This window comes from Suricata suricatta, chromosome X, assembly GCF_006229205.1.
Source record: "Suricata suricatta isolate VVHF042 chromosome X, meerkat_22Aug2017_6uvM2_HiC, whole genome shotgun sequence".
NCBI classification, from domain to species: Eukaryota; Metazoa; Chordata; class Mammalia; order Carnivora; family Herpestidae; genus Suricata; species Suricata suricatta.
In genome coordinates, this window is record NC_043717.1 from 84,616,942 (window position 1) to 84,627,210 (window position 10,269).

Below are 10,269 nucleotides of genomic sequence, written 5' to 3' on the forward strand. Positions count from 1 at the left end.
TTGGTCTATGAGTGTTTGGCAAGATGAGCAAACATGTCTAATAAATTTTATGTTGATAAATGAACATAAATTGTGTCATGTGATATGAGTAGTACGTGACATGGTATACTGAGCCAATGGTTCTTGAAATTTGCTTTGATCTACAAGTGCTTTGGATTATAAGCATGTTTGTGGAACAAATTATGCTTGCAAACCAAAGTTTCACAGTATTTAAAATATACACATATAAGCTTTGTGCAGTGACAGTATCATAGCCAATGAGGTTTATCGGAGGCATGATTATTGCTCATTAAAATATACACATATATGTATAAGTACATTTATGTATAATTTTTTCTCAATTCCTTTGTTACCTATGCTTGTGTGTGTGTTTCTGTGCGTGTGTCTGTGTGTATATCCTCTTTTGAAAGGATAGTGTAGACTTTTTGATACAGCAATGTTATGAGATTATAACAATCGCCTGAAAGGGTAAATTCATTATTTTGTTTACTTGATAAGAAATTCAAAGTTTGGTTAATTAATACTTCCTCTACTAGATAACAAACTTCCCACAAGAGACAAGTTTAGGATTTGGGGATTTTGTAAGTATTCTCTTAACAGTAACTATGAGAATACTATATAACATCGTTAACTACCTTCTTTTAAGAACTCATCTATTTTGGTTTGGCATAGTTCCCTATAGATTCTTCTTTCAACTTTCTGTTAATGTTCTTCATAGACAACTCTGTTTACAGATTTCATTAAGTTTTTGTTCCCCAGACCTCTTTGCATAACTCTCATGTACTCTATGCTTTCTTTCATGGTTTATTCTAGTGAATTAGACTCTTCTCCTTATTTAATGACACCTATGTCTAAATATCACCATTATATTTAATTTTGGACATGCATTTTACTCTGTTTTCTACTTATATAACTTTTATGGGTAAATTTATGGACTCAAACTCAGTATGTATAAAAGCAATTACATCATTAATTCTCGGAACCCATGTTCTCAATCTCATATGTTGTTTCTCTTAGGACTTCACCACCTGTCCAGTCACCACATGTTAAAAATGTAGTCATCCTTAATTCTATTTATACTCTTTTTTTTCCCTTTCACAAATATTTCAACCCTTTGCAATGTCTAACCTATTTTTCTTTGCACCTTTCATCCACTTCCTTTTTGTATGTTATTTCAATTCTGGTTCTTAATTTTTCCCTCATCTATTCATTTCCCACCTATGCCTGGAATTTTTTTAATGTCTTAAAACTTTTCTCAGGGGGGCGCCTGGGTGGCTCAGTCAGTTGAGTGTCCGACTTCGGCTCAGGTCATGATCTCACGGTTCGTGGGTTCGAGCCCCACGTCAGGCTCTGTGCTGACAGCTAGCTCAGAGCCTGGAGCCTTCTTCAGATCCTGTACCTCCCTCTCTCTCTGACCCTCCCCTGCTCGCACTGTCTCTCTCTGTCTCTCAAAAATAAATAAAAAACATAAAAAAATTTAAAACTTGGGGCACCTGGGAGGCTCAGTTGGTTAAGCGTTCAACTTCGGCTCAGGTCATGATCTCATGATTCCTGGGTTTTAGCCCTGCATCAGGCTCTGTGCTGCCAGCTCAGAGTCTAGAGCCTGTCTTCAGATCTGTGTCTCCCTCTCTCTCTGGCCCTCCCCTGCTTATGCTGTCTTTCTCTCTCTCAAAAATAAAATAAAACATTAAAAAAATTGTTTTTAATTAAAACTTTTCTCAGGGACTCACTCACACCCATCTACTGGTATCAGGCTGTTTTCTCTGTGTTCCTCTTTTACATCATTGTGCACATGGTGCTATATTTAAGTTTCTCCAATATAAACTCATCTATATGTCTGCTGTTTCCTGTTAGATTTTAAGTTCTAAGAGATAGAGGCCATAAATATATCTGTACCCTTTTGAGTATAGTTCAGTGTTTATATGGAATGGGTACTCTACAAATATTTGTTTAAATAAACAACTCAGAAAATTTTTAAAATAAAGAGTTGATCATTATGTTGCTCATATTGGCCTTTGTTTTCTATGGAGGAAAATATATCATGAATTGTTTGGTTGGCAAATACATATTTGGGGAATATATATATGATAAGATGAAATGTAGTAGTTTTATATTTTTAAAAATTTATCTTTTCATTTTGTTTTATTTATATTTGAATGAGCTTTTATCAAAGAGAAAACGGTAGCTCTTTACAGGTGAGTATTACCATAAGCAACCAAATGCCTACCTAGTTGGCAACCATCAAGTAATTGAAGTCTCACCAATGTACTGAGGTTCTAGAGTTAAGACTTTGTTCTGAAATTTCCAACGTGCAGCCATTTGTAAAATTCTTTTGTCACAGGACATCAGTGTGGGTTTCAGTATAAAAGTAATCTGCTGGCCTCTGGGGTGCATTCCCAAGGAGTAGAGTAATATGTGACTGGACTGCCAATATATTTGGCTTTGTGGAAACTTGCCCCTGAAAATCCCAGGGAACTTGTTATTGATGTACTATACTTGTTCATTTCCTTTCTTCTTGTATATTATAATTTCCCCTGGTATTTTCCTTTTTTTCATAGGAGAAGGCATCTGGAATGAATCTAAAAACTGAGATCTCCAAGAATCCACACTTTTAACTTGGTACTATGGCAGTTACCTATCCAAGATGAAACAGTGGCACATTTTAGAAGAAAGAACTGAATGATATTCCAATTTTCCAATACCATGAATAACACAGTCCATTTGACTTTAAATACATCTTGTTACAGATGACTTGGCCATTAACCTTGGCAATGTCAATCTGTTCTTAGTATCATATTCCATTAAATTACTGTTCCTGATAATAGTTAAAGGTGCATTTTACAAGGATCAATGCACTGCTGGCTTCTGAAAACAATATGAGGAAGGTAGGGCTGGGGAAGGGGGGTAAAGTGGGGAATAGGAAGGAAGAGAGAGAAAAAAAGAAGAGAAGAGGGGGATAGAAATATAGAAAGCAAACATTGTAAAAGAGGAATGAATGAAACAAACACATAGATGTGTGCTAATAAAAATAGTCAAATCTATAAAGGTACAGATCACTGCCTGGAGTAGTGAGTTCATAGTACCTAAAAGGACATAGCTCTGGCAGGTTCTGTGACATATTGTCCAGGAGCTACACTTATGTCTTAGCCTCCTTGTACAGCCTACCGGTTGAGTAATGGATTATATGATTTAATCTTCTAGCCACAGATCATTGAACCAGGGACAGACATCTGATCTAAGAACAGTTCATACTCTCCCTGCTAGAAATTTGGAATTGGGACACAACAATTCTAGTTTGCTTCTCTTGGTCTCTTGAACTGAGAAGATATAGACTCAGGATCCCAGGTTGCCATTCTGGCAATGGTGTGTTTATATCATGTTTATGGAAAAGTTAAGAAAATAAATCTTCAGAGAAAGAGATAATACTGAAGCAGTATTCCAGAGAGTAATAGAGACAAGAGCTCATGTAACTATAGACATAAGAAAAGAATAATTAGAGCTCTCGTTGCTGGTTTTGTCCCATCATGGAGGCCAGCTATGTTTCTTGCCTTTGGGTTCTATACCTCTATTAATCAGCTATGGATGCAGTAACAAAATGCAATAGAGTGAGTGGCTTAAATAAGAAACATTAGTTTTTCAATGTTCTGAAGGCTAGAATTCCTAGATTAGGGTGCCAACATGGTCTTGTTCTGGTGAGAGCTCTCTTCCTGGCTGCAGACAGCCATGTACTTACTACTGTGTTATCTCATGGCTAAGTGAGAGGTCTCTGGTGTCTTTTCCTCTTCTTATAAGGGTACTAGCCCCATCATGACAGCCCCATCACCTCATCTAAACCTAAGTATCTCCCATGGCTTCATTTCTAAATACCATCAATCGTGAGTTAGGGCTTCAAATTATGAATTTATGGGGGATATAATTCCATCTGTAGCATTCCATCTGCCTTTCAAAATGGGCAGAATCCTGTATTTATGTTTCAGATAGCTCTAATTGAAATGGCCTCAGAATCTTTATCATTGTTAAGTTCCTCTTGTCATCCTGTTTCTGTTTGCTTACAAGTTACAATTGGGGAAATTCAGTATCACAAGAATGCAGAGAGTTGAATTAAGGAATCAAGATCAGCCAATAAATATTTAGATCAGTGTTGGCTGGAAAGAGGGCAAAGTCAAGAACAAGGCAATGGCTAACAAACAGCAGGAGAGTGTTGTGGAGAAACGTGAGCTACTAAAGTGTTTAGGCTTCCTATGGTATTTATGTAGAGACAGATGGCGATTAGGACAGCCTAAATATACAGGGCTTGTGCAGACAGATGCTGGCATTATGTAGCTTTTGTGTGTAACTGTTCAGACTTAAAATCTAAAACAAACACCTATGGCTAAAACACCACCTATTGTATGTAATGAATTCACATAAATCAAAAAACCCGCAAATCATTCTTAATTTCTTTCTTATCTTTGGGTATTACATTTAAATAATGTCCAAATTATATTCTGCACTACCTTCAAAACTTCCAGACTGTGTCTTCTTTTCTCCATCTTCACTACAACCTTGTAATTTTATTTCTCACCTAAACTACTTTAATAGCTGTCCCTTTTGTCCTCTTGCTGTCGTTATTATTCATCTTCTCCAAACTATTTTCCCTAACGTATCTGAAGAAATCTTTAAAAAAAAGTACTATATCCCTTTTTCTGTTTCAAATAGTTCCTTACTTCCAAATTGTCTGTTGGATAAAGTTAAATCTCTGGTTCATGATTATAAGCCCCTCTGTGATCCCTGACTTTTATCTTATAAAACTGGAAGATGATTGGGTTTCAGTAAAATTTAACTATTTTTTGTTTCTCATCATAGAACCACCTCCCAGATGAAAAATGAGCACATCGATTTCCTTTGCTTGGCATAAAATCTCTTCATAATCCCTCGAAGTATTTCATTCTCCCCAAACGTAACTCCCCAAATGTTACCAAGCCATAGATTATTTTCACTGCTGCCTTTTCTAACTATGTAAATGAAATGTATGTATTACATTATATATCTGCTTTGCTAAACATTGTGAGATTTGTCCATATTGTTGCTTGATGCGATATTTCACACATTCGGATTGCTATGTAGGATTTCACTGTATCAATTTGCAACCATTTTAAAGTTCATTATACTGTTTATGGACATTTTCATAGTTTCTAGCTTAAGATTATTACAAACCAAGCTGCTATGAGCATCCTCATGTCTGTCTCTTGATACATACATACATTCATTTCTATTGGGTGAATTATATTCTTTCTTATAACTCAACGCAATTTAAATGTCATCTCCTTTAAGAAGGCTTCTCCACTCCCCAAGCCCACTTTGAGTTACTTGGTCATCTTCTTTGTGGCCATAGAATCCTATGCTTCTCTCAAAGAGAGTACCTATCAACCTTTAATGTGATGCATTTACAATCATGTTTTCCTCAATAGATTGTGAGTTCTTTAGGGGCAGGGAACCTGCCTTGTTAATCTTTTTTTTTTCCTAGTACCTAGTGGAGTTCTTGGCACAAGGACAATGTCGAGTGATACATAAATATTAAGGCAATAATATATAGAAGGACCTACTGATGGATACTGAATAGTTCTGGAATTTTCTAAAAAATAAATAAGTAAAATTTATCATCACCTTTTGTGTAATGAGACTGGCATAGGTGATGTTGGTGAAACCAAGTCATAAAAACTGGATTCCTGCTCTCAAGAAGCATACGGTTTTGCTCAGGAGGATGAATTGAGCCTGGAAACAAATACTCAGAAGCAAGGTGTCCAGGACCTTAAGGAGGGCTAGCTAATTTTAGGAAAAAGCCACTTATGACTGTCTAGGAAAACCTCAGTCATGAGACCATTCAGATGCATATGAGTGAGCCATAAGCTTGGAGTACGATTGCCAACTCATATCTTGGGGGTAGTGGGTACAGATAAAGGAGGTTTCCAAAGGAATTTTTATATGTTAAAGTAGACTTACAGGATCCTAGGGGGTCTGGCTAAGATTGCCTTTTCCCCTCAGCAAATTGTCATCATCAAGGCAGCTGCGTTCCTAGAGGAGTGTCACTCTGTCTGTCTCCAAGATGTGTCAATGGACTGTAAGTTGTAAGGAAATTTAATATTTTTGTAAGGAAATTTAATTTTTTGTCTGCTGTCTTTGTTTTCTACCTCACTGGGGACACATGCCCTTGTTCCCTACAAGCTTTAAAAACATTATTTCCTAGGTACCCCCTCTATTGATTTTCATGAGCAGCCTGAGAGTGACCATTAAAAAACAACAAAAATGGGCCTTGGATTTGGGTTGATCTTTTATTTATTTATTTATTTATTTATTTTGTGGGCTGTAATTCTATTTTATTTTATTTTTTTAAGTAGTTTATTGTCAAATTAGTTTCCATACAACATCCAGTGCTCTTCCCCACAAGTGCCCTCCTCCATCACCATGGGGTGATCTTTTAGATACAACACCAAATCATGATCCATGAAAGAAAAAATTGTTGAGTTGGACTTCAGTAACATTAATACTTTTGCCCTGTGAAAGGTACTCTTAAGATAATTAAAGTACAAGCCATGGTATAGGAGAAAAAGCTTTGCAGTATATATGTGATAAAGTACCAATATTCATGTTATATAAAGAGAATCTATAAAATTAAACAATAAGAAGACAAATCCATAAAAAACGGGCACATCATCAAAGAAAATGTGCAGATGGCAAAGGATCATGTGAAAGAATGCTCAACATCACATGCCATTAGTTAATTGCGAATTAAAACAATAATAAGATACTAGGACACACCTGTTTGAATGGCTAAAGTTCAAAAGATTGAAAACATGAGCAGAATGGGATGCAACAGGAGCTCTCATTCATTCATTGCTGATGGGAATGCTTAATGGTATAGCCCATTGGAAGGCAGTTTGATGGTTTCTTACAAAACTCAACATACTCATCATTAAAACTAGGAGTTTTGCTCCTTGGTATATATCCAAATAAGCTGAAAACTTGTATATACACAAAAACTTACACACGAGTGTTTGTAGCATCTTTATTATAATTGCCACAACACAAAACCACTCAAGATGTTCTTCAATAGTTGAATGGATAAATAAATTATGGTCCATCTAGTGATGAAATATTATTTCAAGATAAAAAGCAATTAGCTATGAAGCTATGAAAACACAGGGAGGAACACTAAAAGCAAATTGCCAAGTGAAAGAAGCTGTCCGGAAAAGCTATCTATTTAATGCTTCCAATTCTGTGACCTCGTGGAGAAGGCAATACTGTTGCAGCATTCTTTACCTCAGACTCGGGGTTCATTGTCTTGCCGCTTCAAAGAATGAAGAGGAGGACGCAAAATGAGGAGCAGGCAAAAGTTTATTAGATATATGATCAGGAACTAATCGTAGTATGAAAGCTGTCTTTACAGGGAGGGGACACTTGAAAGTGAACGCCAGCAACTATAGGCAAGGGTCCTTGCTTTTTATATAAGGTTCTGGTCAGCCCCCTGCCCCTTTCCCTTACCCCTCATTTCTTCTCAGGTTCTACCCTCATTGGCTGGATAACTCTAGGTGCTGGGTTGTGCATTCCTGATTGGCTTGACTCCATTGTATGAGGAGTCAGACTGGTCATACTGTCCCATGTATAACATAAGTTATATGGTTGACTTTGTTTCGTTAGGTATTTTGATTGTCAAATTCCTGAGGGGAACCTGAGGGGGAATACATGGTATCTGTTACATTCCTAAGGGGGATTTATGGCTGAGGGTTTTGTAGTAGTGAAATGCTCCTAGCATTGTTCCAAAATAGGTGTTTTTCCCCATCAAGGGACCTCAGGTCCTAACCTTTCCCTCTCTGCTTATTTTAATCTATCTTGCCCTATTATAATACTCTAGAAACACTGAAAAGATCATGGTTGCCCTAGGTCGTGGGTTAAGTGAGGGAGGGTAAATATGCAGAACACAGATTTTGGGGCAGTGAAACTCTTTTGTATAATACAGTAATGATGGACATATGTCATGCTATATCTTTCAAAACCCATAGAATGTGTAACACAAAGAGCGAATCCTAAAGTAAACTCTGGACTTTAGTGAATAATAACGTGTCAATACCGATTCATCAATTTTAACAATTGTACTATACTGGTACAAGGTGTAAAAATAATAATGGAAACTTCTCTTGAGACAGGGAGTATGTGGAGACTCTCCTTACTTTCCTATCCATTCTTCTATAAACTTAAAAGTACTCTTCTAGCTTTGAGAAGAACGCTGGTGCAATTTTGATGGGGATGGCATTGAATGTGTAGATTGCTTTAAAACGAACCGAGGGCTGCAGGGGGAGGAGGGAAGGGGAAGGCGAGTGATGGGCATGGAGGAGGGCACTTGTGGGGAAGAGCATTGGGTGTTATATGGAAACCAACTTGACAATAAACTATATGGAAAAAAAATAAAAATGTAAAAACAAAACAAAACAAAAACCTCTTAAAATAACCAGCCTTTTATTTAAAAACAAACCAAGTTACTTTAATGTGCTGACATTGTGGAAAATTAATAAACTAAGATGTCTGACTTGGGATCTGGAAGAAATTTGTGACAATTTATCAGAATAGGGAGGCCAGCAGGAATACTGGTGGTATAAATGATGGAGTTCTGCAGAAGACATTACTGTTTGGAATTGCCTGTTAACAATACAGGTAGAGATGGCCAGAAGACATTTCTTTCTTTCTTTCTATTACCATTTTTCATATACTATTTCAGATTCAAAACTTTTCTTTCCAACAACCATTATCCAAGCAATATTTGAAAAGCCAATCACAGTTTAGCATTTAAAAGCCTAATGGATTTGGGGCGCCTGGGTGGCTCAGTCGGTTAAGCCTCCGGCTTCGGCTCAGGTCAGATCTCACGTTCGTGGGTTTGAGCCCTGCGTCAGGCTCTGTGCTGACAGCCAGCTCAGAGCCTGGAGCCTGCTTCAGATTCTGTGTCTCCTCTCTCTGCCCCTCCCCCTCTCATGCTCTGTCTCTCTCTGTATCAAAAATAAATAAAACATTAAAAAAAAAAGTTTAAAAGCCTAATGGATTTGAAAAGAATGACTCAGAGCAAACTTCTAATTAGAAAATATCGATGGGCTCAAGTTTTTATCCATAGCAACAATGCTTAAATGTTATCTCCTGCTTTGCCTGTAGGTATATATTTTGCCACAAAATAACATACTTTTCCTAGATTTGTAATTTTAACTTCAAAAAAGAGAGAGGTAGAGAGAAGGAAATAGGCACTAAAAACACCCCATACTGTTTGGCCTAACAAAAGCATACATATGCATAGAAGAAATTCACATAATTAAACAGAGAAAATGAAATGTATTCCTCCAGAGACAGAAGTATTTCCTAGATAACCAAATAAAACTTCTGTTTAAACATACTTCTTTCTTTTGTTTGTGGCTATTTAAATGCTCTACAGTTCTTTTCAAAGCCGTTAAGAACTGCATTTTAACTCTGATGTTGGTTTCATTTATCCTTTCCCTTGCTGCAGACACTCTAGCAGTTCATCAAAATGCAATCTTATCTCTGGAATTTAGAATATTCCAAACGCTACTAAAAATGAATTGGTTTGGTAAGATAAAGCTGAAGTATCATTCTTTTCTTTTCTATATAGTTAGTTTCAGTCATCGAAGGTGAGATCTTTAAAGTTTTTCTTTATCTACAAAATGAAAGAGGAGATTTGAAGTGATTATTGTCCAATAAGCATATTTTAATTGATTTTATGTTTATATTTGACAGGTAACATTGCATAACATTAAGCTTTACAATGTATTTCTTTGATACATTTATGTTTGGTGATGACATGTACATATATATATATACATATATACAGTAAAGCCTTGGATCGGGAGTAACTTGCTCTGTGAGTGTTCTGCAAGACGAGCAAACATTTCTAATCAATTTTCACTTGATAAACGAGCCGTGTCTTGCAATACGAGTAGTACAAGATGCCGAACCTCACATGATCACAACTGAGCCAATGGTTCTTTTCTCTCTCTCTCTCTCTCTCTCTCTCTCTCTCTCTCAGTGTGGGATTGTGGGTGACCGTCTCCCATGCTGGATGCTTGGTCTCAGGCTGCGGTGTTTGGCAGAAAGCAGTGATTTTTGAAAACGCTGCAAGGCGCCCACAGCAGGCGCTAGTGTATTTTGTCCCTTCACAGCCCCGATGGACAGTCTTTTGCTTCTGCATACAAGAGGAGGCGTAGGAAAGCTTTGCTTCATTCTAGGCCAGGCTGC

The 10,269-nt window shown here is 37.0% G+C and overlaps 1 pseudogene; it reads left to right on the forward strand.

Moving 5' to 3' along the window:
- Positions 1-228: 228 nt before the first annotated feature.
- Positions 229-351, forward strand: LOC115284422 (annotated as a pseudogene).
- The last annotated feature ends 9,918 nt before the right edge of the window (positions 352-10,269 follow it).